Below are 26,518 nucleotides of genomic sequence, written 5' to 3' on the forward strand. Positions count from 1 at the left end.
AGCTTGAAGTGATTCTAGATGGAAGGTGAGATACTGTTGATGCAAACTGGACATATTTTGAAACATAAGTCTGATTTTCTAAAACTTTTCATTGAATGTCTGAGAATATTTAAGAAAACTGGTTGGAACTATTTCTTATGTTAATTAGCTCTAAAATTTATAGTGTCATTAAAATAGTAAAGCAAAGTAACCCAGAAACAAATAGCTAATTCTTGCTCCAGTTTAACAATCTCTGCAAACACTAACTAATGTAACCACTCTCTCAAGGGCTTAGTTAAAAGGAATTCCTGTTAGATTTATTTCATTTTCAGGAAAGAGAGAGGTCATTATGGCTTAACAATTACCCAATTCCCGCCTTGATTTAATCTTAATCTATAAACACAGGCCTACATTTTGAAGACTATTACGCTGAGTGAAAAAAACTTATTATTGATATTGGTGGTTAAATGTTTACCCCAATGCCCAGAAGATACATACACAAAGCTAATTTACCACCAAGTGTGACTATCTGAAAATATATGTTTTCCATGTGGTGTAGTCTAAAAATATTTCCTCAGTACTCTGAAAAAAAAAATAGTTTTTAAGAAAAAAAATGAATAAAACCATGCAAATACTTGTACATTTTCCATATGTCAATTTTTTTAAGGGCAGCTTTTTTTCTTCATTATATTTTTCTGATTCTATGGTATCATTATCGTACATCAGCTATTTTCCCTTATTCTTTTCCAAACACTTCAGTTTTCAAGAGCACTTAATATGAACAATACCAACGCCCTAGGTTTCTTAAGTTTCTGTGTCAAGAATTCTTCATCTAATTATATATATATATATAATTCTTCATCTAGTATATCAAATATTTCAAAAAGATATATATTCAGTTTTAAGAGTATATATACACATATGTTAGTTTATGTATTATATATGTATTTTATATTTATTTCCACTTTTGCCTGGAGTTAATTTCCTTAATCTTAAGAAGAGTTTAAGAAGAGGAAAAATAGCAATATCCTTAAGTTTGGAGCAACAAAGAACTATCCTGGGAGGAAAGGAAACACAGGTCTTTGACAGGTTGAATTCTTTCTGCATTCCACAGCTTTGAGCTGCAATAGGTGATGTTACATTACTTGACCTAACACTGACCCTCCGTCCTCTCCTTCCTGCAAACCTGAACAGAATACAGTCCTCCACTTTAGACCCGCACGCTTCAGTTCACAGAACCCTGACTGACCTCAGGACTCCTACAATGCCTCTCTGATTCTGGAACGTTCTCAAGGTTGGCCGCCCTAGTCTCTGAACTGGCCTCCACTGCCCTTCGCATCCTTCATATCCCTCTTCTGTGATTGGCTCCTTGGACTCTGTGTCCACTTTCAGCTTCTAAGGATTTGTTTTGAGTCTCACCTTCCCATGTGTGTTGATGCTGGGAGGGGCAAATCAGTTTCTTGAATTCCTTCTCCTCATTGACTTTCAGTCTGCCATTTCCCATTCATACTGGGCATCCCTGGCACACCAAGTGTGTCTTTTTTCCTGGGCGCATCTCCCACCCCTTCTTAAGAGCCACATCGCTGAATGAACCCAAGCCACAGCCAAAGTGGAGGGGAGGCTTAGAGGTGAGAAAACCCGGACCACTTCCAAGTAGAAGCTGTTCCCTCACCTGTCTGGCCTCTACGGTGACTTTCTGCCATTAAATGGGATAAATGAGGGCTGTGAGGAGACCAAAACAGGTGTGGAAATTGGATTGGAGTGGGAATTAGGAGAAGCAAAAGAATAGATTTTAAAATTTAGTGGAGAAATGGTAGAAGACTGAAAATTGAGTCAATTGAAGGAGAGACGTGAGGAAGGTGAGGAAGGAGAGAGATGGATACATCGTGCAGGGAGCTGGATGTGACAGGTTTTTGTTTTTGTTTTTGTTTTCAAGTAAAGAATCATGTTTGGCTGGGACTAGATTTTGTCCATGTTAGGGATATTTCCACACTGCATCCTGTGAAACGCTGGGAGGTACTTTCCTTTTTCTTTTTTGGTACAAATGTTTCTATAGATGTGTAGGTTTGCTCTAAACGGCTTTCACCATGCAAAAGATATTTCCTGTAAAACTTTCCTAGGTACAACATTTCCAAACCCTCCATTTGAGAAAATGGTCCATATGAGGACATTGTCAGAGGATATTTTAACTGAGCAGAGAGAAGTAGCTGAGACAGGTGCCGGAAGTCAGGCATAGATGATGCCCACATTTGATGTCAGGCAGAGTCTAAATGTAACATCTTTCACAGTGTCGGGTGCCAGCGAAAGGCAGATTCATATACTGATGATTGTAAGAAATCACACATATCAGGCTTGATCTTACAGTCCATATGTATGCAAAACACCAATCAGAATGATGGGAATTTGCTTGTGTAGACTTGGCAATACTGTACACGATTGATATTTATTTACCTCTGTAGCTGCCTCACAAATAGGACACATTATAAAGTCAGTTGTGAATTCCTAGAGCATTTTCTCTGACTTCCTAAGTTTAAATCTTCCACTGTCTCCTCTACTTTGCCAGGCCATCTATGAGAAAATGGGTGAGCTCTTTTTATGTCATTTCAGAGTATCTTTGTTATTTACTTGCAGCCTTTATTTTGGAATCAGTCAGCTAAACTGTCAAGTATTTATGAATTCACACCATCTACTTATATTAAGTTCAAGTTCCTTTGTGAAAAAAAGACACATCTTCCATTTCTCTATCTCTACTGGGACAGTTATAGAGCTGCTCACCATTTTTTTTTTTTCCTCAGAAATAATGAACTAATTCTCTTCTGCTAGGAGGAAGAGGGTCAAAGAGAAAGGGGGCAGTTTACTGGCCATTAGCAAGGTCACACATCAGGCAGTTAAATCCTAAAGAAAGTTCCATAGCCCTTTAACTATTTCTCTGTTGCAGACTAGCAGTTCCCAACCTTTTTGGCATCAGGGACTGGGTTTATGGGAGTCAATTGTCCACGGGCCAGAGTGAGGGGGGATAGTTTGGGATAATTAGAGTGCATTACATTTATTGTGTGCTTTATTTCTATTATTATTACATCAGCTGCACCTCAGATCTTCAGGCATTAGATCCTGGAGGTCGAAGACCCATGTAGATACAATAGGGGAAAAGGCAAATATAGTCAGTGATAATTCCCTCTTTTCATGCCATGTACCATCACTGACTCAGCCGACCTCAAATATGTAGGAGACAACAAGATTCAGAGACAGGAGAGCTGGGTGGGAAGGGAATCAGGGAAAAGAGCTAAGTCTTCCTGGTTTTAAAAGGCCAAGTCTGAGGACAGGATGTGTACACACTGTTAGCTGTACTAAGTGATTACAACTTTTGAGCATATTTTAAATAAGGGTCTCTGGAACATTCTCTCCTCTGTACACATACCTTTCACAAGTATTTAAAGCAGAGATGAAGACTTTCTGTATCTTTTACAGCATATCCAAGGATCTTTGAAAGCTAGTTGAAATTTTTTCTGAAGTTGGTCCAATTAATTAGGATAGGTTATTAGACACATGGGTTTCCCCAGTGGCTCAGAGGTAAAGAACCTACCTGCCAATGAGGGAGATGTGGGTTCAATCCCTGGTTTGGGAAGATCCTCTGGAGAAGGAAATGGTAACTCATTCCATCTTTCTTGCCTGGGAAATCCCATGGACAGAGGAGCCTGTCCATGGGGTCGCAAAAGAGTAGAGCACACTTAATGACTAAACAACAACAAATTAGACCCTTAGTTCCTAATTTCATAGATAGCTTTTTGATGGCATGTCCGATAGCTCATCGGTAAAGAATCAGCCTACAATGCAAGAGCCACAGGAGACACAGGTTGATCTCTGGGTCGGGAAGATGCCCTAGAGAAGGAAATGGCAACCCACTCCAGTATTCTTGCCAGAAAAGTCCCATGGACAGAGGAGCCTGGGGGCTATAGCCCAAAGAGTCACAAAGAGTCAGACATGACTGAACACAGCACATGTAGTCATGCACAGACATACACGTTTTCCATTGGCAGAATAGTGAATTACAGTAAATTTAAGTAAGTGTCAGGAAGCGTGAACACAAGGCCAGGCTTTGACATCAGCATGTAGCCTTGAGCCATCACCAAACTTCTCTGGGCATCGGTCTCCTGGGCTGTACAACGGTGGTAGAGAGAAGTCTGGCAAGGAGCAGCGGTTAGTAGTGTAGGGCCAAATGAGATCATTCCCTTCGAGATCCTTTACAGGAAACTTGTTTATAAACCCATCTAAGTTCTCTCACTTCGTAGCATTCCGTGGCAGGAGGGCTACCTCTAGGAGAATTATTTGGTTTTTATTTGTATCTATCATCCCATGAAATGTTTGTCCAGGTCCCAAACATAAATTGCCTCCAATCAGAATTAAAATAACACATTATTTGCTAAACAATGAGACCAGACTCTGCAGGAAAAAAATTAATTTATTTTAAAAAAATATTTATGTATTTATTTGGCTGCGTTAGGTCTTAGTTGCAGCATGCTGGATCCTTATTTATGCGATGTGAGATTTTTTTTTAAGTTGCAGCATACAAATCCTTAGTTGTGGCATGTGGAATCTAGTTCCCTGACCTGGGATTGAACCAGGGCCCCCTGCATTGGGAGTTCAGAGTCTTAGCTACTGGACCACCAGGGAAGTAAAAAAACCTAATTTCTGAATTTCATAAAATTTTGTTTTCTGAGACATCTATCTTTCAAATGGAACATAAATTTTTTTTCAGTGTTTGATGATTGACAAAAAGAATTCAAGTGTATTTTGTTTCATTTTGTCTTGATCTCATTGCCTCTGTCTTAAGCCCAAATCCAAATTAATTTGCACACCAATTCCAAGTACCGTATCTGGGGAACACTGACTGTTTACCTGGAATTGTGTTGTTGACACAGTGGCTCTCATTTTTCACTTTCTGTAGTGTAGTGTCTTTAGCGGAGTTTGTATTTATCTCTGTATGAAGCTGGATTTCACTTTACTTTCTCTTTATGGTCTTATCACATCGTTTACAAACACTTTATCTCTGTTACAGAAAATAAATGGAATTCCAGGCTTTCGATGAAATGTCATGTTGAAATGGATGGTCCAAAAATCTATATTTAGATGACTGACTCCTGTTTGAGGAAGACATGATGAATGTTTCATGCACATACACTGAAGGATGATGGATTTAATGACCAACCCCTAACTGGGGAATGCTATTTTGGAATAATTAAATGTTCCATCATTTGCAAGTCTAAATAGTCCATTGTTAGTTCCTGTTTTTGTCTGTCAACAGATCCTTCCATTTTCTAAAGGAAATTTATCATTAAAACAATTGAACTGATAGCAACATCCCACTAGAGTGTCTTTGCAATAGCACATTTCATGGAACTCTGATTCATGGCTACAGTTTGGGAAGACTTAATTTATGTATAAGTCTGGTTCATAAATGACAAACATGACAAGCATTGTTTAAAGGCTACTGGTAGATATTTATCTTCAGGTATTGAAGTGATCTTCTGCTCGAAGAGGTGGCTAAGCCTTTTGACAGATGAAAAAATCTCCTGGAATAAAAGAGCATTCATGATGTATTTTGTAATTAAATAATAATAATTTTACAATCTATTTTCTTGCTGATCCTTCTATTTTAGAGGTTTTTACATGCTACATTCCTTTTTAACTCTTGACTATTATTGAGGCATTTGAAGTAATTGTATCTAATTATATAGGAGGGCATGGCAACCCACTCCAGTATTTTTGCCTGGAGAATCCTCATGGACAGAGGAGCCTGGTGGGCTACTGTCCATGGGGTCGCAAAAAGTAGGACTTGACTGAGCAACTAAACACAACACAGCATATATACATATATGTTAATATAAATTTTGACATTTAATTCTTCTAGGTCTTGGTCTTTCAGGCTGCAAAGGGCAGTAGATAAAAGGAATGGAGCTATGGAAGATTTATTTATATCTAAATAATATATTATTTATTTATATTTATATCTGAATAAGCATAGGTCATTCTCATGAAAACTCTTTTTCTTATTTATAAAACAAAGATGTAGAAAAATGTCCCCCAATTCTATCAAAATGTCTGTCCTATGTTCAAGATCTTTATATACCTCTCCAGGTAGATAGACAGATTCATAGATAGATAGAACACCTATATAAGGGTAATGGCATAGTTAACACATTACTAATACATATAAATAACAAAGTACCTAGTTGTTGAGTTAATGTTCTTCACCCTTATTACTGGCACAGTTATGCTCATATGAATTATGTCCACAAAGCTGCATTGTATGAATGTTTTTGAGAACCTAGTAAGCAAAGACTTCACTATTTCTGTGACTAGTTCCTAGAAATCAAAACAACTAGACCCATTTTGAGGAAAGCCTGGCCTCATTGCTAACTCACTTGGATCATGGAATTATTGATTCAGTTGCTACCCAATTAATTATTAAGATGGCTGAAAATACCAGACGGATCATCCCATGACTAACAGATTTTGATTGCCTTGCCTGTGCACTGTGGTCCATATGTAGAAGCCAGAACATTTGTAGATAGTAGGACTAGCTAAGCATGGCCAGATGGGTTTTGCCCAAGTTGGGAAAATCATGGAACCCATTCAGAACTTACTACGTATCAATCCAATGGAGAGACATGTTGGTGAAATTGATGATGGAATTGATTCAAGCAGAAGCAGTCATGGAGCAACTAATTCATTAGACACTATGGTCTCTTTTAAGAACACTATATTGAAGCTTTCCAAACTCTATTGGACAAAGTGTATTACAATCCTCATTAATTATTTTATTTAATTCAAGCACAACCAGCTGCCTTACTGATTTTAAATGGCCTAAAGCAGTTCCCCACACTTGAACAAAACTGTTGGAAGATGCAAAAGTTTCTGTGTCAAGACTGTAATGAAACACAGTGATCCAAGCTCCTCAAATCTGACTTGATCAATTTGGTATTTTCAGACTCTCTAATGACCAAATGTACAGCAGTCCTCAAAACTATTCTTGGAAATTTTAAGTCCACTTTATATGTGATTTCTATCATTAAAGATATACTGGTACTAAATCATTTGCAATTTAGAATTCATGAGGAGAAGTACCAATGATTCAACAGTGTGCCTTCCAAAAGGTAGTCTTATACTGAAAATAAGTTTGTATCAGTGAACATAAATGGATTTTTATGAGTTCCCCTGAGAGAAAAAAATCTTTAAGGCATGTTTCATTAAACATTTTGAAAATAATTTAAGGAAGAGGAAAGAAATGCTTAATCATTAGAAATCAGAAAGATAAAGCACAGTTTAAACTAAGGAAGGGTTGATTTTTTATTTGTTGTGACTTCTCTTTTAAGTATTTTTCAATATACTTTATTAATTAAAGTGGTATTATAGACATTAAAATGTTCAGTTCAGTTCAGTCGCTCAGTCGTGTCTGACTCTTTGCGACCCCATGGACTGCAGCACACCAGGCTTCCCTGTCCATCACCAACTCCCGGAGCCTACTCAGACTCATGTCCATCGAGTCAGTGATGCCATCCAATCATCTCATCCTCTGTCGTCCTCTTCTCTTCTCGCCTTCAATCTTTCCCAGCATCAGGGTCTTTTCTAATGAGTCAGTTCTTCGCATCAGGTAGCCAAAGTATTGGAGTTTCAGCTTCAACATCAGTCCTTCCAATGAATATTCAGGACTGATTACCCTTAGGATGGACTGGTTGGATCTCTTTGCAGTCCAGGAGACTCTCAAGAGACTTCTCCAATACCACAGTTCAAAAGCGTCAATTTTTTGGTGCTCAGCTTTCTTTATAGCCCAACTCTCACATCCATACATGACTACTGGAAAAGCCACAGCTTTGACTAGAGAGACCTTTGTTGGCAAAGTAATGTCTCCACTTTTTAATATGCTGTCTAGGTTGGTCATAGCTTTTCTTCCAAGGAGCAAGCATCTTTTAGTTTTGTGGCTGCAGTCACCATCTGTGGGTCTTCCCTTTAGCTCAGATGGTAAAGAATCTGCCTGCAAGGCAGGAGACCTGGGCTCCATCCCTGGGTCGGGAAGATCCTCCAGAGAAGGGAATGGCAACCCACTCCAGTATTCTTGCCTGGAGAATCCGATGGACAGAAGAGCCTGGCAGGCCACAGTCCATGGTATCACAAAGAGTTGGACACAACTGCATGACCAATACACTATATACTATAGTCACCATCTGCAGAGATTTTGGAGCCCAAGAAAATAAAGTCTGTCACTGTTTCCATTGTTTCCCCATCTGTTTGCCATGAAGTGATGGGACCAGATGCCATGATCTTAGTTTTCTGAATGTTGAGCTTTAAGCCAACTTTTTCACTCTCCTCTTTCACTTTCATCAAGAGGCTCTTTAGTTTTTCTTCCCCTTCTGCCATATGGGTGGTGTCATCTGCCTATCTGAGGTTATTGATATTTCTCTTAGCAATCTTGATTCCAGCTGTGCTTCATCCAGCCCAACATTTCCATATGATATACTCTGCATATAAGTTAAATAAGCATTAAAATGTTGGTAAAGGTACAAATACCAAAATCACGCTTTGACTCAAAATATTCTAAAGAAAAAGTCAATCCAGTGTGATCAATGACTCACATGGATTTATTGCAGTACTTGTTCAATTAACCAGAAGGTGGTTATTAGAGAAGGAACAGAAGTAAATGTACCCTCAAAATTTTTGATTTAGTGAATCAATATAGATGTGGCTTTTCAGAGATTAATTTCACTTTAATCATAATCCCAACAGTAAATGAACATTAAACCACAATTCAAATTTACGGGAAGCTCACAGAGAAAATTGATTTAAAGAGGAATGGAAAGACATGGTTGCCTTCATGCAGCAAAGCTTTGGTTTAGATTGCAAGAAATATGGTACAAGCTAATATGAGTTCCTGGAGGAAAGAAAACATGTCTCATTCATCTTTTTATGAGTAAGAAGCAGTGTGGCAGTGAGAGGCAAACAGAAGGAGATGTGTTTGGCACATGTTCTGGTAGCAGAGTTAATAGATCTTGTGATGGGTTCAAAATAGGGAGTAGGGAAATAAAAGAAGTCAAGAATGACACCCAAGTTTCTCAACTTGGGGACTTATAGATACTAGAATATTGTGCTGGCAAGGGCAGGCTGTGAATGTGTTTGTGGTAAGAAATCAGGGATTCTGTTTTGAACGTCAAATTGAGAGCCTATGAGTCTTTTTAAGTGTAGAAGTTGAATATCCAGAGAAGACCAGGACAGAAGTCATAGGTTTGGACTTCATTGTCATATAGACAATAGCTGTAGCAATGGGACTTGATAAGATTACCTGGGAAAGAAGCAAAGATACAGAAGAAGAGGAGGCTGGGATTACGACTTTGATATTGAGCAGAGGAAGAGGAGCTGGGGAGGAGACTAGCTGTATTACAGAAGGGGCAGAGGACAGTGGTGAGGAAACCAAGAACAGGGACTTCCCTGATGGTCCAGGGGTTAGGATTTTACCTTCCAATGCAGAGGGTGCAGGTTTTGGGGAGCTGAGGTCCCACATGCCTCTCGGCCAAAAAACCAAAACATGAAACAGAAGCAATATTGTAACAGATTCAATAAAGACTTTAAAAATGGTCCACATCAAAAAAAAAAAAAAAAAATCTAAAAAGGAAACCAAGAACAGTGTTTTACCAAGTAGGAGATGTTTTTGAAAGATCCTAAGAAATCAAGTAAGAAAAGGAAAAGGAGATAACACTGGTGACTTTTTAAAGAGCCGTTTCAGAGGATGATGGGAATAGAAGCCTGATTAGAGAGGGTCAAGTGCTGAAATGAGGCATGAAGAGGAGACACACCACAGAAAACTCTCTCCAGGGAAGAAGGAGAGTGGGGGATTTAGACAGAAAACCAGGATGCACTCTTTGTCCCCTCCTTTTGTCACACAGGAAGTCAAGAGTGTGATGAAAGTGAAAAAAAATGAGGGAAAAAAAAAAACAGTACCAAGTGAATTTTTCACAAAATCAAATGGAAGTAATAAAATGGTTGGTTTTCTTAGATTTAAATTTTTTACATGTATATTAGTGATTTATTGAAGAATTTTTATTTGTTTTGCAAAAGAGCTGGAAAACTATGCAACCAGTCAGATTTGAGTACCTGTTCATTATTTTTTATTGTTACTAAAATGACAAAGGTGATTTTTAGTTGTATGTATAAAGAATTGGTAACATGACTATATTCCTGTAATTTAAAAATTATCGCATGCCAATAAAACTATTAAATTATCATTTTAAGCCATGAAAATGAATAATTTAAAGGCTATGAGGAGAGCTTTCATTTTAATAAGTTCATAAGGTGTCAAAGTTCACAATTTATTACAAATTCTTAGCTAATTTGCTATAATTAATGTGAATGAAAAATATTTCATTGCCTAAACATTCTGTTTACGTATTCCTTCCTAATGATGAAACAAAAGAACTAATTTGTTAAAGATGTTCTTTAATTGACTCCAAGGGGAATACTTAAAATATAATTTGCTGACTGGTTCTGTGCAATTCCTGATTCCTACCACACAATGACATCCATAACTTTATAATGACAAAACAATATAATCGTATAGGAATGGGATTACCAAGCACTAAAGTCCCCAATTAATTTTCACTATTAATTGTGTGACTTAACAGAAAGAAAACTGGTGGTTAGACCCATGTACTCTAGGACTTTCTCGACTATTAAGCAGCTGTGAAATCTTGGTTTTTTTAGCTCAGTTGAAAACAATTTTTTTTTTTAAGGTGGAGATAAAAACAGGTTTGTCTGGTGAGGTAGGACCTTTCAACCAAGAATAGAGATCTTGGAGTAAGTAGGCAGATAATTGGATGGACAGATGTACTGCCTTTTACTGCCAGACACTAACCAGGCTGGGGAGAAAAAAAGGTCCTTTCTCAAGGCTTCAAGGCTTATAGGTCTGTTCATTCAATTCCAACTGTGGTGGGCACCATTAGGTATTAAAAGGACAGGATTTCACCACCTAAGAGGAGGGTGGTGGCTTTGTCTGAACAGAGGAAAAGTACAAGTTCTGCCCAGCACCTTTCTTTTAGGGTCGTGGCTGAGCAGCATCTTGGTCTTAAAGACAGTAGCAAGAGACCCACCGAATGAGCTGCACAGACCCCCAGACAACTCACCAGTCCTCTCCGCCACACCCTAATCATTCAAAGAGTGAAGCTGGGCCTAAATTTTAGCTACTACACTACAACTTCCTTACATGTTCTTATTAGTGATTTAGGGTGTAAACACTTTGACAAGTTAGGGGATAATCTAGAGGCAGAGTGTTTGCTTGAAGAGGCAGGGTTTGTTTGATTTCAATTAGATTTTTAAGCATTCATCATCTAGAATTCACTTATGTAAATAAATTGCCATGTTCTGCACCTGAGTTTGTTCAATGGCAAATCATGATAGAATTAAAAATGACTCAACATACACAGTAGGATGTCAGTGAGACCCTCGAAGATGCCTGTGAAAGTTCTTAGGTGAGTTTGTGCCACTTACCCAACAGAACGCTGCTTCACTTTCCATGTTCTAACATTAAAAATGTAATCACATTGGATATTTGTTACAATATAGCCAGTGCAAAGGGTAATAACTCCTCAGTTCTATGACCCTGAAGAAGAGTGTAGTAATCTGTTCATACAGCCAAAACTTCTCTTAGCTCTAGAAGTCATGATGGGCAGAACAAATGTGGGCCTGTGACATGGTCCTGACATTAGAAAGTAAACATCACGTGATGTCATGTGATTGGAATATGAAATATGAAAGCCAAGTCATTCTTTAACCCCATCTGTCATACGTAAGGCCCTTTATTAATGGGCTCTGCCAAGATGGGGTCTTTACTACTAAAGAGACATAGAGAATTTGGACTAGATCCAGAGGAGAACATGACAATTATTAATGACTTAGAAAAAGGACCTATGAAGAAAGGTCAGAGAAACTCAGAACTTTTCAGAGAGGAGTTAAATATCTTCACAGTTTAAAAGTGGGTAATTAACCATCAGGGAACACAAAATCAAGAAAAGTAGTCTGGCTGTTCAAGTTGTTGAACGTTATTAGAGGAAGTTTCTGAGAAACAATATGGAATCTTATCTAGAGGCGACTACAGGTTTTGTGGTCTTTGGCTTGGAGGGTTTCAATCTCCTGTTATCTCAAGTCATGGGCTTCAACTCATGGAACTCTTGAGGCCATTTGGAAATGGGTGGTGAGGCTTATCTGAAGGGAGAGGTCTGTTCTCTGTGTCTGACTTAGAGCTGAAAGCAAAGGGATAGAAACTGAGACTGCATTTTAATTCTGGTAGCCAAATTGTCATGCCCATGATGTCATTTGTTGAAATAAAAATCCACCCGGTCTTTCTTCTAAATGTTTGATAGAAATAGCATAGGGAATTCTACTTAATGCACTGCGGTGACCTGAATGAGAAGTCCAAAAGGGAGGGGATACACGTGTGTGTATGACTGATTCACTTTGCTGCCAGTAGAAACTAACACCACGTTGTAAAGCAACTATTAATATGTTGTTGTTGTTTAGTCGCTAAGCTGTGTCTGACTCTTTTGTGACCCCATGGACTGAAGTCTGCCAGGCTCCTCTGTCCATGGGATTTCGCAGGCAAGAATACTGGGAGTGGGTTGCCATTTCCTTCTCCAGAGGATCTCCCCGACCCAGGGATCTAACCTGTGTCTCCTGCATTGGCAGGCAGGTTCTTTACTGCTAAGCCACCGGGGAAGCCCAAAGTAACTATATTCCAATAAAAATTAATTTTTAAAAAATTAATAAATTCAGTCTATATTAAAAAAAAAGTCCACCCAGTTCATAAAAAAATCATTTGAACCTTTTATTTGGTTTTAGTTCTTTCCAAGAGGCACTCTATTTAATGTCCCACATGTGCTTCCTGAAGACACCCTGAATTCACCCCATACTTTCTTATATCTGAACATTTTCTTATACTTTCCTCCAAGAATGCTTTTGCTCACCCCTTCCATCTGTTAAAATACTACTATTTTATTTCCGATTTCTCAAGGCCAATTCAATTGGCATTTCCTCCAAGTAAATGTCTTAGTTCTCTTCTTCAACTCTGTTGGAACTAATCTCTCCCATATGTACATATGGAAGTATAGCTTCTATAGCATTTGGTACCTTTATTTTACTTGAGCTTTTGAAAATAGATGCTCAATTATTTATTCACTTCTCTTCTAGAGACAAAGTATCTTGAGGACAAGAAAAATTATTCATTCTGCTACTCTCCATTTTGCAGTGCATAAAATAAAGAAAAACATTTCTCAGGAAATAGTCTCTGCAATGATGGATGCTGTGAGTCCTTATATGTTCTTTTCTTCATGACAGGGATATGCTTTCTTATCCTAAGAAAAGTTGTCTGGTTTTCTCCTTCAAAACTCTGCATGGGACTTATATTTTCCATTATGAGTTTTAAAACTAACCCCACTGTGACATTGGTTAATATTATTTTAGACTCTAGACCAAAATCTGTATTGGTTACCTATTGCCACATAATAAATTACCCCCAACTTTTAGTGGCTTAAAATTTTAATTATCTCACAGTCTCTGTGGGTCAGGAATGGAGATACAACCAGCTCGTCTTCTGCTTCTTGCCTCTTATTGTTGTCATTTTTGTTCAGTCACTCAGTCATGTCCAACTCTTTGTATCCCCATGAACTGCAGCACAACAGGCTTCTCCCAGAGTTCACTCAGACTCATGTCCACCGAGTCGGGTGATGCCATCCAACCATCTCACCCTCTGTCATCCCCTTCTCCTCCTACTCTCAATCTTTCCCAGCATCAGGGTCTTTTCCAATAAGTCAGCTCTTGACATCAAGTGACCAAAGTATTGGAGCTTCAGCTTCAGCATCAGTCTTTCCAGTGAATATTCAGGGTTGATTTCATTTAGGATGGACTGGTTTGATCTTCCTGTCTCTCCCAGGTTGCAGTTGGGGGTCCAGGGTCTGCAGCATCATCTGAAGCATCGACTGGGGAGGGATCCCGTATGTGACTATTGGCAGGATTCAGTCTCTAAAGGTCTGTGGCCTTGACGTTCCTCACTGACTGTTGGGGAAAGTTGCTGTCATTGTTTTGCTACACAGGTCTCTCTAATATGGCTGCTTGCATCATCAAAACCTGCAAGAGAGAGTCTCTAGAATGTAGTGCTTTTGCCATCCCACTCCCATGCTATCTGTTTATTGGTTCTCTAGCCAACTTAGACCACACAAGCTAATCAAGGCTGGCGAAAAAAAAAAATCAGTCCTTCTCCGTCTGTGACTTCTGCTGGTGCATCACAGTACACAAGGCATGTGTGATAAAAGGGATTCCTTGAAACAAGTGGAGTAAGTTTGAAAAATGCAACCTACAATATAGGGACTTCCCTGGCAGTCCAATGGTTTAAAACTTCACCATCCAATGCAAGGGTGTGGGTTTAATCCCTGGTTGGGAGGCTAAAATCCCACTTGCCTCAGGGCCAAAAAACCACGACATAAAACAGAAACAATATTGTAGCAAATTCAATACTTTTTAAATGGCCCACATCAAAAAAAAAAAAAAAAAAAAAGACTCTCCAGACGTTTCACAAAACAAACAAATCTATTAAAAGCTCTATAGTATGTAAAATTTCCATGGTAAACAAAATGGTTTAACTTTATTTTTTCCAGGGTTTCCCAAATTTGTTTGGTAAGGGATTCGTTTAATGACCAGTGCTCTGCTAAATGCACTTGTAAAATTATGGTGCTATTAATTAATATAATGAGAAGTAATCACTTATGAGAATGTATCCAAAACATGGAGAAACTGAAAGCACTTAAGAGGCTTTTTATTTCCTGAAACCTACCCAGGAGAGTGGGACAGAAGGCTGAGTGGTATAGTTAGAAGCAGGTAGGATTGGGCAGATTCAGTGAAGGAGTTTGATAAGCACTGGTTGGATGAGTTCAGCACACAGGTGTATACAGGCAGGTACACATCCAGTCAAGAAGCCAAATGATGTGTCTTGTTCGTGAAACCTACTTCAAATCGGTAAATTATTAACTTGTCCCTTGCAAACCTGGGACACAGCCTCATCACCCTCCTGCCCCTCCAACCTACCCTCCTCCATGTTTCCTGTCTTAAGAGGGCCACGGGCATTGGGGGAAACGACTGGAAAGCTGGAGAGGTCACATGCTAGTTCATTACTATCGTTTGGGCTGTCATTTATAGACAATTGAAAATCAGGACTCTGTTTTCCTGGTGTAAACAATGCTCAGATAAAAATGGGGGCATACTGGTGGGAAATCGTGCGGAGAGGATGGAAGTGTTTTCCAGACAGCGGGGAATCTGCTGAGCCGTGACCCACTGCTCAACTACGGCTGATTTTATCCTCTAGTGAGACTTCACCCTTTATTCCTCCAAAGTACGGTATTAATAAACTGTTCTGGAAAACATCAAAGTTATTTGAAAAGGTCCATTATGGCATATTATTTCTTTATGCAAAATGGCTGTTTAATAAGATTGCCTCCTTGAACTTTTCACATGAGTAGGAGAGCCAATCTCATTTGCTAATGGAGGCTTTACAGCAGATCTCTTTCCTGCCCTTGTCTCTCTTTACCATTATTTTATGGATAATAATTTACAATTTGCGTAAGCTGTGGGGGAAAATATCAGGAGCACAGGGTGATGGTCTCGTGCTGCCATATGGCATGAACATCCCTGAGGTCCGTTTTAAGGAAGTCAGCCTTGTCTTGGTTGGCAGCTTGATAAGAAGTGAAGAAGGGCAGGTAACACTGGCCACTAAGGTGAGATCAGGACTCACTTAAAAGATCCTAGTCTTTGCTCAGAAATTCTATGCCTAAGATGCGGTCTGCATCGGTAATCAAGAGAGTGATGAATTCATAAGGAAGGGACTATACCCCTCTTAACTATGGTTCAGGCACAGAGAGGATGGTGTGGATAATGAAATTTCTGCTGCTGCTAGTGATTATTCAAGTGAATAAGGGGACAGACAGGAGTGAACAGTGGGAATATCTTAGCAAGGAAACATGTACTGGATGAAAGGCTTACATAGCATCCAGATCCCTCAGTGACCGTCCACCTGAGTTTGGGCACTGGTCAAAAATGGGCTGCTCTTTCTTGAGCTTGTCATCTGCAGAAACTACTCCCTTGACATCATAGGAGATGTTTATGTTCTCCATTTGGGGAATTCCTGAGTAATTTTATGTTAAATGGATGAATTCCCTCAGAGTAGCAAGCAAAGATGTTTTCAATTGCTTTTCAGAAGGGGAAAGACAGGCAGTTGTAAGAGGCAACCGAGGTTCCCTGGATGGGAGGGGGTGGGGAAAGAAGATTGAATTAACTGTGAGGATTATAATAAGACAGAATGAGTAAGAACAGGAATTCAAGGAGTTAATGGAGTTTAATTTTTTTCTGTGGCGATGTTAGGCGTATTTAAATGACCTCTGGGAGTAATTGGGGGGAAAGTATATAACACAAAAGTTAAGTAATTTAGGTTTTATTTTATTTTTGCTTCTTCAAGTCATGAGTACAGAGTAACTGAAAACAACATTTTGAGAAGGAGGGAGGGAGGATTTGGAAAATTACTAGTATGTCAAGATTTTTCGTTAGGATGAGAAAGAATGATTAATTCTGTTACAATATGATCTTTATTCATGGATGAGCAGAAACTACCGAAAAAAAAACACTGGTAAGTTTATTGACTTTGATTTTGCTCATATTATGACCGTTGTTATTTAACCTCTCTGGTAGTTAGTTTCTTTGACTCAATGTGAAATATACAGTCCTAGTCAAGAGGCCATCTTGATAATGTAAGGAATAGCAGGCATTCTGAAACGGTGAGCCTTGGGAAGGTGCCAAAGAGAGGGGAAATGTTTCTTTACTGCAATTTATTTTGAAGGATTTGGTACTTCTTCAAGATTAGCATGATGTAAGGATGCCAAATTGAAAACTCAGAGAGTAAAATCTGTCTTTCCTTCTAAAATCAACCTTTACCCTGTGTAGAATTCCTTGAATTAAGAGTTAAAATTGAAAATGGGCAGGCTTGAGAAATTTTCAGTGGTGTGTGTGCATATGTTTAGCCAAAATATCTTTTCTAGCCAACATGGGATTGGGAAATGCTCCCTAAGAGGACTAGAGATGAAAAAAACTCAATACCTAATGCTGATGCCAAACCTCCATCAAAATGCCCATGAATGTCAGGCACCACCAGGTAGATGATTAAGTCAATCATAAATCTGCATAAAAAAGGCCATGTGATTAATCAGACAGATGAATACTCAGCAAAATAGCAAAATCACCAGGTCATCATATAATTTTTTACATTGTTTTTATACACCACTATAATCAAGAAGCGCCAATCACCCATCATATTGATTAATGCCATGGTTCAAGTTAATTCAAATACTAATTTGGTACCTCCTACGTGTAGGGCTTCCCTGGTGGCTCAGATGGTAAAGAATCTGCCTGCAATGCAGGAGACCCGGGTTCGATCCTTGGGTTGGGAAGATTCCCTGGAGAAGGGAATGGCAACTCACTGCAGTATTCTTGTTTGGAGAACTCCATGGACAGAGGAGCCTGGTGGGCTACAGTCCATGGGGTTGAAAAGAGTCGAACACAACTGAAGCAAGTAACACAACACACTCCTATGTGTAAGACTTTGTATGAATACTAACCACTGTGGAGAATTCAAAAAATTGAGTGGGACATAAATCTTGCTCCTCATTAATAAAAATATATGGATATTCCTTTCCTATGAGAACCTTGTAGTATTATTCCCAAGGTGGGGGGTAGCACCTTGAATTATATAATAGGGGTAACCCTGAAGACTTAGTATGTAAATAGCCACAAACAGGATTATATTGTAAATGCTCAAGGGAATTTGGCTAATTTCAGAAAATCATAAATCATCTTATATGAGGCAGAGAAAAGGAAAAGCAGAGAAAGAAGGAAAAAGAAGAAATACTTTTGTTAGTTCCCACAGTCTATGTCACTCATAATTTTCGAATTTGATACTTATTTTTAAAAGGGCACATCTGTTATCTTGCCATGAAATTCTATTTTTTAAACAAACAGTATAATGTATCCAACCTTTCTTTTTTTAAAAAAATAACATGTAACATAAACATTGTCTTTTCACAAATGGCAAAAATGTTTTCAGTGTTTACTACAGACACCTCATAAGGAGCAGAAAGGTTCCTTTCACGTGAAAGACAATTTGTAGTGCGTGGCATCATAAGGAAAATTTCCACTACTTTGCCCGTTTAAAGAAAATGTCTTTTGTTCATCATTTCCCACTGTACTTTTATCCTGTACTGTTAACAAGATAAAGGCATCAGCAAGACAGGATTCTTGTTTTTAAAATAATATTTTTTCTTTCTTAAATGAATGTGGAAACAGTAAAAATGTAATTTAAAAGACCTCTCTTTGCAGTAATCTATTTCCTGACATAATGTTAATTTATACTACCACAGGTTAAAAAAAGAAAAAAAACAAGCAAACACTTGCTGGTTGCAGTTTGATGTATATATTCAGTCTACATATCAGAAGGCTCCTGTAGAAGTTTTAATGTGAAAAAATATTAGAATGCTCTCTTTTCATTTATTCTGATGGGCTGTGAGGGTCAGGAAGGATCAATCCACAGAGGCCAGTAAAGTTAGGCATAATTTAATTAGGGTTGTCTAGATCTGAAATATCATCTAATCCACTTATTGCTAGTGGGGAAATATGTGTATCTACATTTGTCAAAAGTGATTATGTACTTTTATAACCTGCGAAGAATTATACCACAAACTCCATGCAGAAGACAAACCTATAGAAAAAAAATGTAACTGGCAATATTTAATGCCACGCTCAATTGTTTTTAAGCACATTGACATATTTTTCCTTTCTATATGAAAATTCTGCATCATAACAACAGTCAATGGTCAGTTAAGAAGTGTTGGTACCCAGTCCCTTGCCACCTAAAGGAAGCCAGCTTGTCACACTCATAAGGATGATATCGCATGATCTCAGGAACCCTCCAGCAGTCTACATTTCAATGTCATGTTGCTTGCTGATGTCATAGAACCCACCGTGTTTGAGAGAGGCCAACAGGATCCATCAGGCTGCCCAGGGCAGTTCAAGAGATAAGACTTTTCCATCACCAGACAAATGGATAAAAAAAAAAACAAAACATGATATACCACACACAATGGAATACTGCTCAGCCGTAAAGAAGAACAAAATTCTGCCATTTGTGGTAACATGAATGGACTTGGAGGACATTATGCTAAGTGAAATAAGTCAGACAGAGAAAGATAAGTACTACATGATATCATATATACATGGAATTTTTAAAATACAAAAAACTAGTGGATGTATCAGAAAAGAAGCAAGCTCACAGATACAAAAAAAATAAACTGGTAGTTACCCATAGAGAGGAGAGGAGGTTCAAGATAAGGGTAGGGGATTAAGAGATACAAACTATTAGGCTTAAAATAAGATTGTTTACTGTTGTTTAGTCGCCAAGTTGTGTCTGATTCTTTGTGACCCCATGGACTGTAGCCTGTCAGACTCCTCTGTCCATGGGATTTCCCAGGCAAGATACTAGAATGGAATGTCATTTCCTTCTCCCAGGCAAGACACTGGAGTGGAATGTCATTTCCTTCCCAGCCCAGGGATCAAACTCATGTCTCCTGCACTGCAGGTGAATTCTTTACCACTCAACCACCAGGGAAGCCCATAAAATAAGCTACAAGGATATATTGTACAACATGGGGAATATAACCAATATTTTGTACTAACTGTAAGTGGAGAATAACATTTAAAGATTGCAAAGCACTACTTTGTATAATATTGTACATTGGTCACGAGTGTGTGTGTGTGTGTGTGTGCTTAATCATTCAGTCATGTCTTACTCTGCAACGCCATGGACTGTAGCCTGCCATTCTCCTCTGTCCATGGGATTCTCCAGGCAAGAATACCGGAATGGGTTGCCATTTCCTCCTCCAGGGCATCTTCCCAACCCAGGGCTCAACCCGGGGTCTCCTGCATTGGCAGGCAGATTCTTTACTGTCTGAGTCAGCAGGGAAGCCCTGTACATTACACTTCAGTTAAAAGGAAAAAAAAGCAAAGAAACCAAAAAAAGAGACAGAGCGCTTTTGGATGAGATGTAATAGCCTGTGAGGCAGAATGAAGACCCTGGGGCTCCAGAAAAGCATTCAGCTATCCTAGAATCCTCCTTCACCATTTCCACAGGACCCACGAGTGGGTGGCAGCTCCAGAGTCCGATGTGATTCACATGGTGGGGGGGGGGGGAGGTTGTCCCACCAGGAGATGCTTAGCAAGGATGAGGACAAAACACATCTTCTCTGTTTCTCCACCGGAATCTCCTGAATGCCACTGCAAACAGCACTGTTATCTGGTGGGACGTTTGTTCCCTTACCAACTTTTCCCCTCAGTCTGTCTTTGTAAACACCAAATCCACCGAGAAGCTGGTAAGAGAAATTATAATTAATAAATAAAAATCCTCAGCAAGAAAAGTCCCTTATTCCCCAAGGCTTCTAGATCCGTCCGGTAACTAATTGCACAAGCAATTCTGTCACCTATGATCTTGCATTAAGACCTCTCATTATGAAGAAGGCTCCACAAAGTTAGTCCATCTGTTCCAGGAATATGTAGTTGATATAAAAGGTCAATCCTGCCTGTAAGGGTTTTCAAAGTTGCATGCGTATGTGTTGCCTCGGGGGCTTCCTCGACGGCTCATGGGGTAAAGAATCCTCCTGCAATGCAGGAGACACAGGAGATGCAGGTTCGGTCCCTGGGTTGGGAAGATCCCCCGGAGGAGGAAATGGCAACCCAACCCAGTATTTTTGCCTGAAAAATCCCAAAGACAGAGGAGGCTGGTGGGCTATAGTCCATGGAATCACAAAGAGTCAGACACGAATAAGCACAAATATGATCTTATGTTGCCTAGAATTCAGCTCCAAAGAGGCTTGAGGTTTTTTATTAAATTATCCAAGTTTCCTAGAGCATTTACCTCAGCCCTGCATACCTCTAGGTGGATATAATGTTGGCCCTACCTTTTTGTACAGGCCTGTGTGGGGAGGAAGAATGAGTTTGGGTTTATTGGATCACAACCCTCTGATAGAGACATTGCACCCCTAGCACTATGGTGGGATGGTCTTACATCTTCAGATTTTCATCTCTCTTGTAGCCCTGAGATCTAAACAAGGTTTGTCAAGGCTTAGATCTTTTTTTTTTTTTTTTAATGAACCAAGAAGACAGCATTTAAATGGCAAGGAATGAATAAGCTTTTTCCATGCTTGGCTTCCAGTGGAGCGATGGGAGGAGGACAGAACTTGAGGGGTTCCTATGAGTTCCAGACTGCCGTATGGGTTCAGATGAAAATGAAAGTCAATGAGTTGGCTTCTTTTCAAATCAGATACATGAAAATTTGGTAGGAACCCAGAGGTGGATTTAAAAAACAGACTTTAATTAAAGATCACACGTTTGCATAACTTTTTCTGAATTTAGGGTTGGCAAGTCCACAGTAATGACCCTGGGCAGAAAGAAAAATATTGCTTCTCATGTTTTAATAGCACCTTTTATAGACTTCTCCCCATGGCACTTTCATATGGATGGTAAAAGATCTTGAGATGTGGCACCAAACAGACTTGGTTTTGAATCCCAGACCTGCTTACTTACTTACTAATAAGATGCTTAACTTCTAAATGTCCCTAGGGTTCTGGTTACCAATGGCAACCAAACAAACCACCCCAAAAGTTAGGGATAAGACAGTGATTTTATTATGCCCACAGAGTCTGTAGATCAGAATTTCAAGTCAAGACAAGAAGAGGATGGCTTATCTCTGCTTCCCAGTCTGGGACCTCAGCTGGGAAGATGGAATCTGCGACAGGAATCTCCTGCAGTTTTGACCTCTCATGTACCTAGAACCTAACTTGCTGGCGTTGGTACTAGGAGCACCTAGACACGCCCTAGGCTTCCTCACCACATGGCAGCCCCGATCTCTAACACGATGGCTCCAGGCTCAAAGGGCGATTGCTCCAAAAACCAAGTCAGGAGGTGTGTTGCCTTTTAAGACACCTTGGAAGTCACATAATGTCATCTACGCTGTGTTCTACTGGTCAATGCAGCCACAAGCCTGCCAAGACTCAAAGGGAGCAAGCACAGACCGCGCCTCTCAAAGAGAGTGTCAAAGAAATTGGGGCCATGTTTTAACCACCTACATGACAGCCTTATAGGAATGCTGTGAGAATTCAGGAGGAAAGTGTATTTAAAATGTTGTCATAGGCCAGGACATTAGCAGGTGATTAATAAATGGAGTTCTGTTTAGTATCCTACTATGGTTATTAAGGTAGGAATCTTACCTGCCCCACTGTGAGCTCCCATAAGACAAAACAGGTGGGACGTCCATGGGGTTACCCAGTGTTCATGCAGTGCCCTGGAACATTCTACATGCACTTAACTAAACATTCAGGGGTCTGCTCTTGGTTACAGGCCTGAGATGATGAATTACTTAATGCACTTTTTGGAATCTTGTAGGAGGCAATAATACCCAAAGTAGTTTGTTAAGGAATATTGTTTATTCCCCAGAGCACTTAAAGAAGGTGCTTTGGAATTATCGACAAATTATAATTGATATTGATAAATCACACCAGGACAACAGTTTAATTTCATGAATGTAAACCGCATACTTCTTTTTGAAAGCACCAGGATGCCTTATTATCACATATCTAAAGGGTTTCCTTATTTACTTAGAGTCTTCAGAACACAACTTTCCCTTAAGGTTTTTTTTTTTTTTAAATCCACACTCCTGAGATTGCACAAACCAAAACCAATGAAAGGAGAGGTTAGACAGGAGAATTCCGCTGGCCAAAATGAGTTTGCACAGCTGTAAGCAATAAAATACAGGAGCCATGGCAACCCTCTCCAGTGTCCTGATAACACATCTGAAATGAGGTTATTAGAATTATTAATTCACATTAGTGGCTATTAAAATTACTACCTGCAGGTCTGCTGCTGGAAAAATCCTTTTTTGTGTGTGTGTGTCAGAAGAACACTTTGTTTCCAAAGGGATCTGGATACTTAAATAGATGCAATCTATTGTGTGTGAGGCCTCAGAGGAAGACTGGTGGATAATAAAGCTCCTAGTGAGATGGGGAAAGCCTCCTTGCAAGGCAAGGAAAGCAGATGTAATGCTTTGTTCTTCGGAGGACAGCAAAGGACCAAGCAGGCAGGACTGATAACCAGAAGCTCGCCGATTCCCCCCTACAAGGTATTACTTACAATCCAACCCAGTGTGGGATGTTTCATGAACTTCTGCCTGGCATATAAAATATTCCACCTAGGTGAGGCATGAACAACATCAGAAGAAATCAGCTGAAAACGGAAGCCATTTGTGAGGGGGTTTGGGGGATTCTCGGAGAGTCTGCGGAGACTGTGCCTGCTCCCTTCCATTCTCCATTAACTCAACCCAAAAAGCAGAAGCCCGCTGTTTTAAGTGAAAGAAGAAACACCATTACAGAAAGACCATGGAAGGAATTCATCAAGGGAAGCAGCTATACAGCTGAGAAAGGACATTTTATCTATGGAGATAAGCAGAAGAACACACTCGAGAGAGAAAGAAGACATACAGGTAGAGGGAAGTCACTGTGATGGGGTGACCAGAGCCACTTTGCCTCCCTCTGGCTCACATGGACCACACAGCGTGGGTTGACTGAGCACCTTCAGGAGCATCTCCCTGGTGACGACAGCATCCCCAGCGCCTGGACCAGGAAGAAACCTCCTTCTGCCCCACACAGGGTCAAAGACATGGGAGGCACAAATAAGAGAATCTCCATCCCTTTCAAATTCCATTTTTTTTTAAGATTTATTATTTATTTGGCTGGCTAGGTGTTGTAGTACGAGGGAACATCCATCTTCTTTACAGCATGTGGGATCTAGCTCCCTGGCCAGGGATCGAACCCAGGCCCTCTAAGTGGGATCACAGAGTCTTAGGCACTGGACCACCACAGAAGTCCCTCCCTCTAGAATTCTGTTCACAGAAATAAAATGAAGGTGCTTTTAACTTCTGACTTTTTGATCCAGCCCCACTGAGTCCTCTACCCTCTCAAAGGCAACTCGCTCAGCCATAGAGGTCATTAGTCCTCCTCCCACTGCCAAAAGAGGGAGTTATATCACTCTGCATAAAGCACCCACGTCAAGGGCCAGGGCTCTGTCTAACCCTGTTCCGAGTCTAGGGAGGCAGGTGAGGGAGCTGGGAGACCAAAGCGGGGCGTTGACATTCAATGGGTGGCTCCAGCCACCATATTCTCCAACCAGAACTTCAATCACAGGACCCCACAGAGGTCTTCGTGGTGCTTCCAAATTCTCAGAGCCATCTGAGTCAGACACAGTTCAGAAGTCAGAAATGCTGAAACTGCTGGGACATTCCTATGGTTTGTGGGATGGTTTGATGATAGGTTTCAAATCGAGTCTGGCCTAGAAAACCAGAAGATATGTTTGCTTGGAGGTCACACACACAGAGTTTCCTGAAGAGGAGTCTGTCATGGAGACTGTCCTCAAAGAACCATTAACTTCCCCCAAACAGAAGAGCCTCCATGAGATTTTCTAGTAACAGAGATCAGACCTTAACTGCTGTGGAGAGTACATACCTGCAAAACTCAACTCTTTTCTAAGTTCCACTTCTATCCAATAAGTATCTATCAAGTACATTAAAAATAAATGGTAATTGTTCTTCGTGTTTTGAAATCACATTGCCTTAAAGTTCTTACCTGCTGGCAAAAATGCCCTACCGCTTATGGAACAACATGAAAAAAGATTCTTTCAAGGATTAACTGCTTACATATTAGGGCATATTAAGACGGTTTAATCCTTCATTTGGCTTGAATTTCAAAGTTAGCTGGTTTCCTTAATGATAAAAAAGAAATATAGTTTTTCTGATTACCAACTAATTCAAATTTAAAATAATGCAAAAGCATGAAAGTGGGAAAATGGATGCTATTTAAGACGTCACTACCTACAGGTATCCACCTTCTAGTATTTTTCCGTGTGCGTGTGTTTATGTGGGTGTGTGTGTTGTTCTTTAAAACTTACTTCTCTGTCTCTTGACTAGTATCCATGGCATCTAGTTGGATTCCAGGTTTCCTAAGGCCTCATCATGAGTCCCATATGGTTCTTTTCTTCACTTTTAAAAATTTGGATGCAGCCTCAGTAATAGCTTGATACATCTCTGGCTCTTCAAGCCATCTATTGTGTTCACTTCTAGGTTACTAATAACTTCCTCTGTCCCATCTTCACCTCTAAACCTAGTTCACAAATTAACATCAGAAACTTCCCTTCTTGTGGGATCTTCACGCATTAATTCTGCCTTTAACTGCTGAAAAGAATAGGGTGGGAGCTGCCTCTGTTTCTCTAGGAAAAGGACAGGTGGCCCCGGCCCTCTGAGTGTCTTTTATCCCAAGCATTTGCCTCTGACTCCCTAGGCAGTCCTCCCAATTTCTTCCAGAACGCTTTCCTTTTCCTCTGTCCCTAACCCCCCACTCGCCTTCCATTGCCTCACATCCTGTCCCCGTCACAGTTTCTGCTACTTCCGCTGCACTTTCAAAATCAGTCTTGTGTTCATCTTGTCAAAATCTTATCTACCCTCTATTCTGCCTTCCTTCTGGTTATTTATAAAATTTCAGTCACTGTGATTCATAAGAATTCTGACTTCTGTCGTTGGCTTTATTCAAGAGCTCTCCCCATTCCCCCTCCCAAATCCTCACTTTACCTTAATCACCAAAAGTTCATTCTTTCCATCTGTAAAAAAGCAGATTCCACAAGCTTCATGATTCAGACAAAAGTATGTTAAGATATACAAGTGTAGATGCACAGAAAACAGTAAAGTCAGGAGCATCTCATAACCCCCAGCAACCGTGCTCACAGTCTCTGTGTGTTCACCTCCTGCTGAATTCAGCCCTTAAGACGATTCTCCTCCACTGTGGAGTAAGTGGATTCGTCCCCTGGGTGTTTCCATCCCCTTTGCCCTCTGTTTCCTAGACACATCCTCCCTCAAGTCTTGACTTTTGAATGCTTCTCCTCATACATCAAACAACCAACCTAAAAATGAACCCTGTTTGTTTCCTTTTCAAGACGCCCTGGTCCCCTTCTTGACTGTCAATAACACCTCCTCGCCTCCCAAGCTCCGGGGTCTCGAATCATCTATTATTCCTCCATTTCCTCCTCGGCCACACTCACTCCCTGGGGACCCCAGCTCCACTTCCTGAGCAGAAATCTTACAAATTGAGTGCTTTCTTTCTCACTTCCACTCTGACTTTAGTTTAGACTGAAATAATTTCCTGCTCCACCTGTATACAACCCCAACTTCCTACCCTCCTTCTCTGCTTATCTCTTCTCATTCCTAGGAATCTAAAATCTTACTGTGAAAATGTTTCCTCAGTCCCCTCCCTAACTCTTCCTCTCCCTCTGATGAACTCCATTCATGGTTTTTTTCTTTTTCTCTCTCTCTCTTAGATTT

General features: G+C 39.9%; 1 pseudogene; it reads right to left on the reverse strand.

Annotated features, from left to right (window-relative positions):
• The window catches only part of LOC133044237 (nucleolar RNA helicase 2-like), a 31,121-nt pseudogene extending 14,943 nt beyond the window's left edge, over positions 1 to 16,178 (reverse strand).
• Between the last annotated feature and the right edge of the window lie 10,340 nt (positions 16,179 to 26,518).

The sequence above is a fragment of the Dama dama genome, chromosome 23, assembly GCF_033118175.1.
Source record: "Dama dama isolate Ldn47 chromosome 23, ASM3311817v1, whole genome shotgun sequence".
NCBI classification, from domain to species: Eukaryota; Metazoa; Chordata; class Mammalia; order Artiodactyla; family Cervidae; genus Dama; species Dama dama.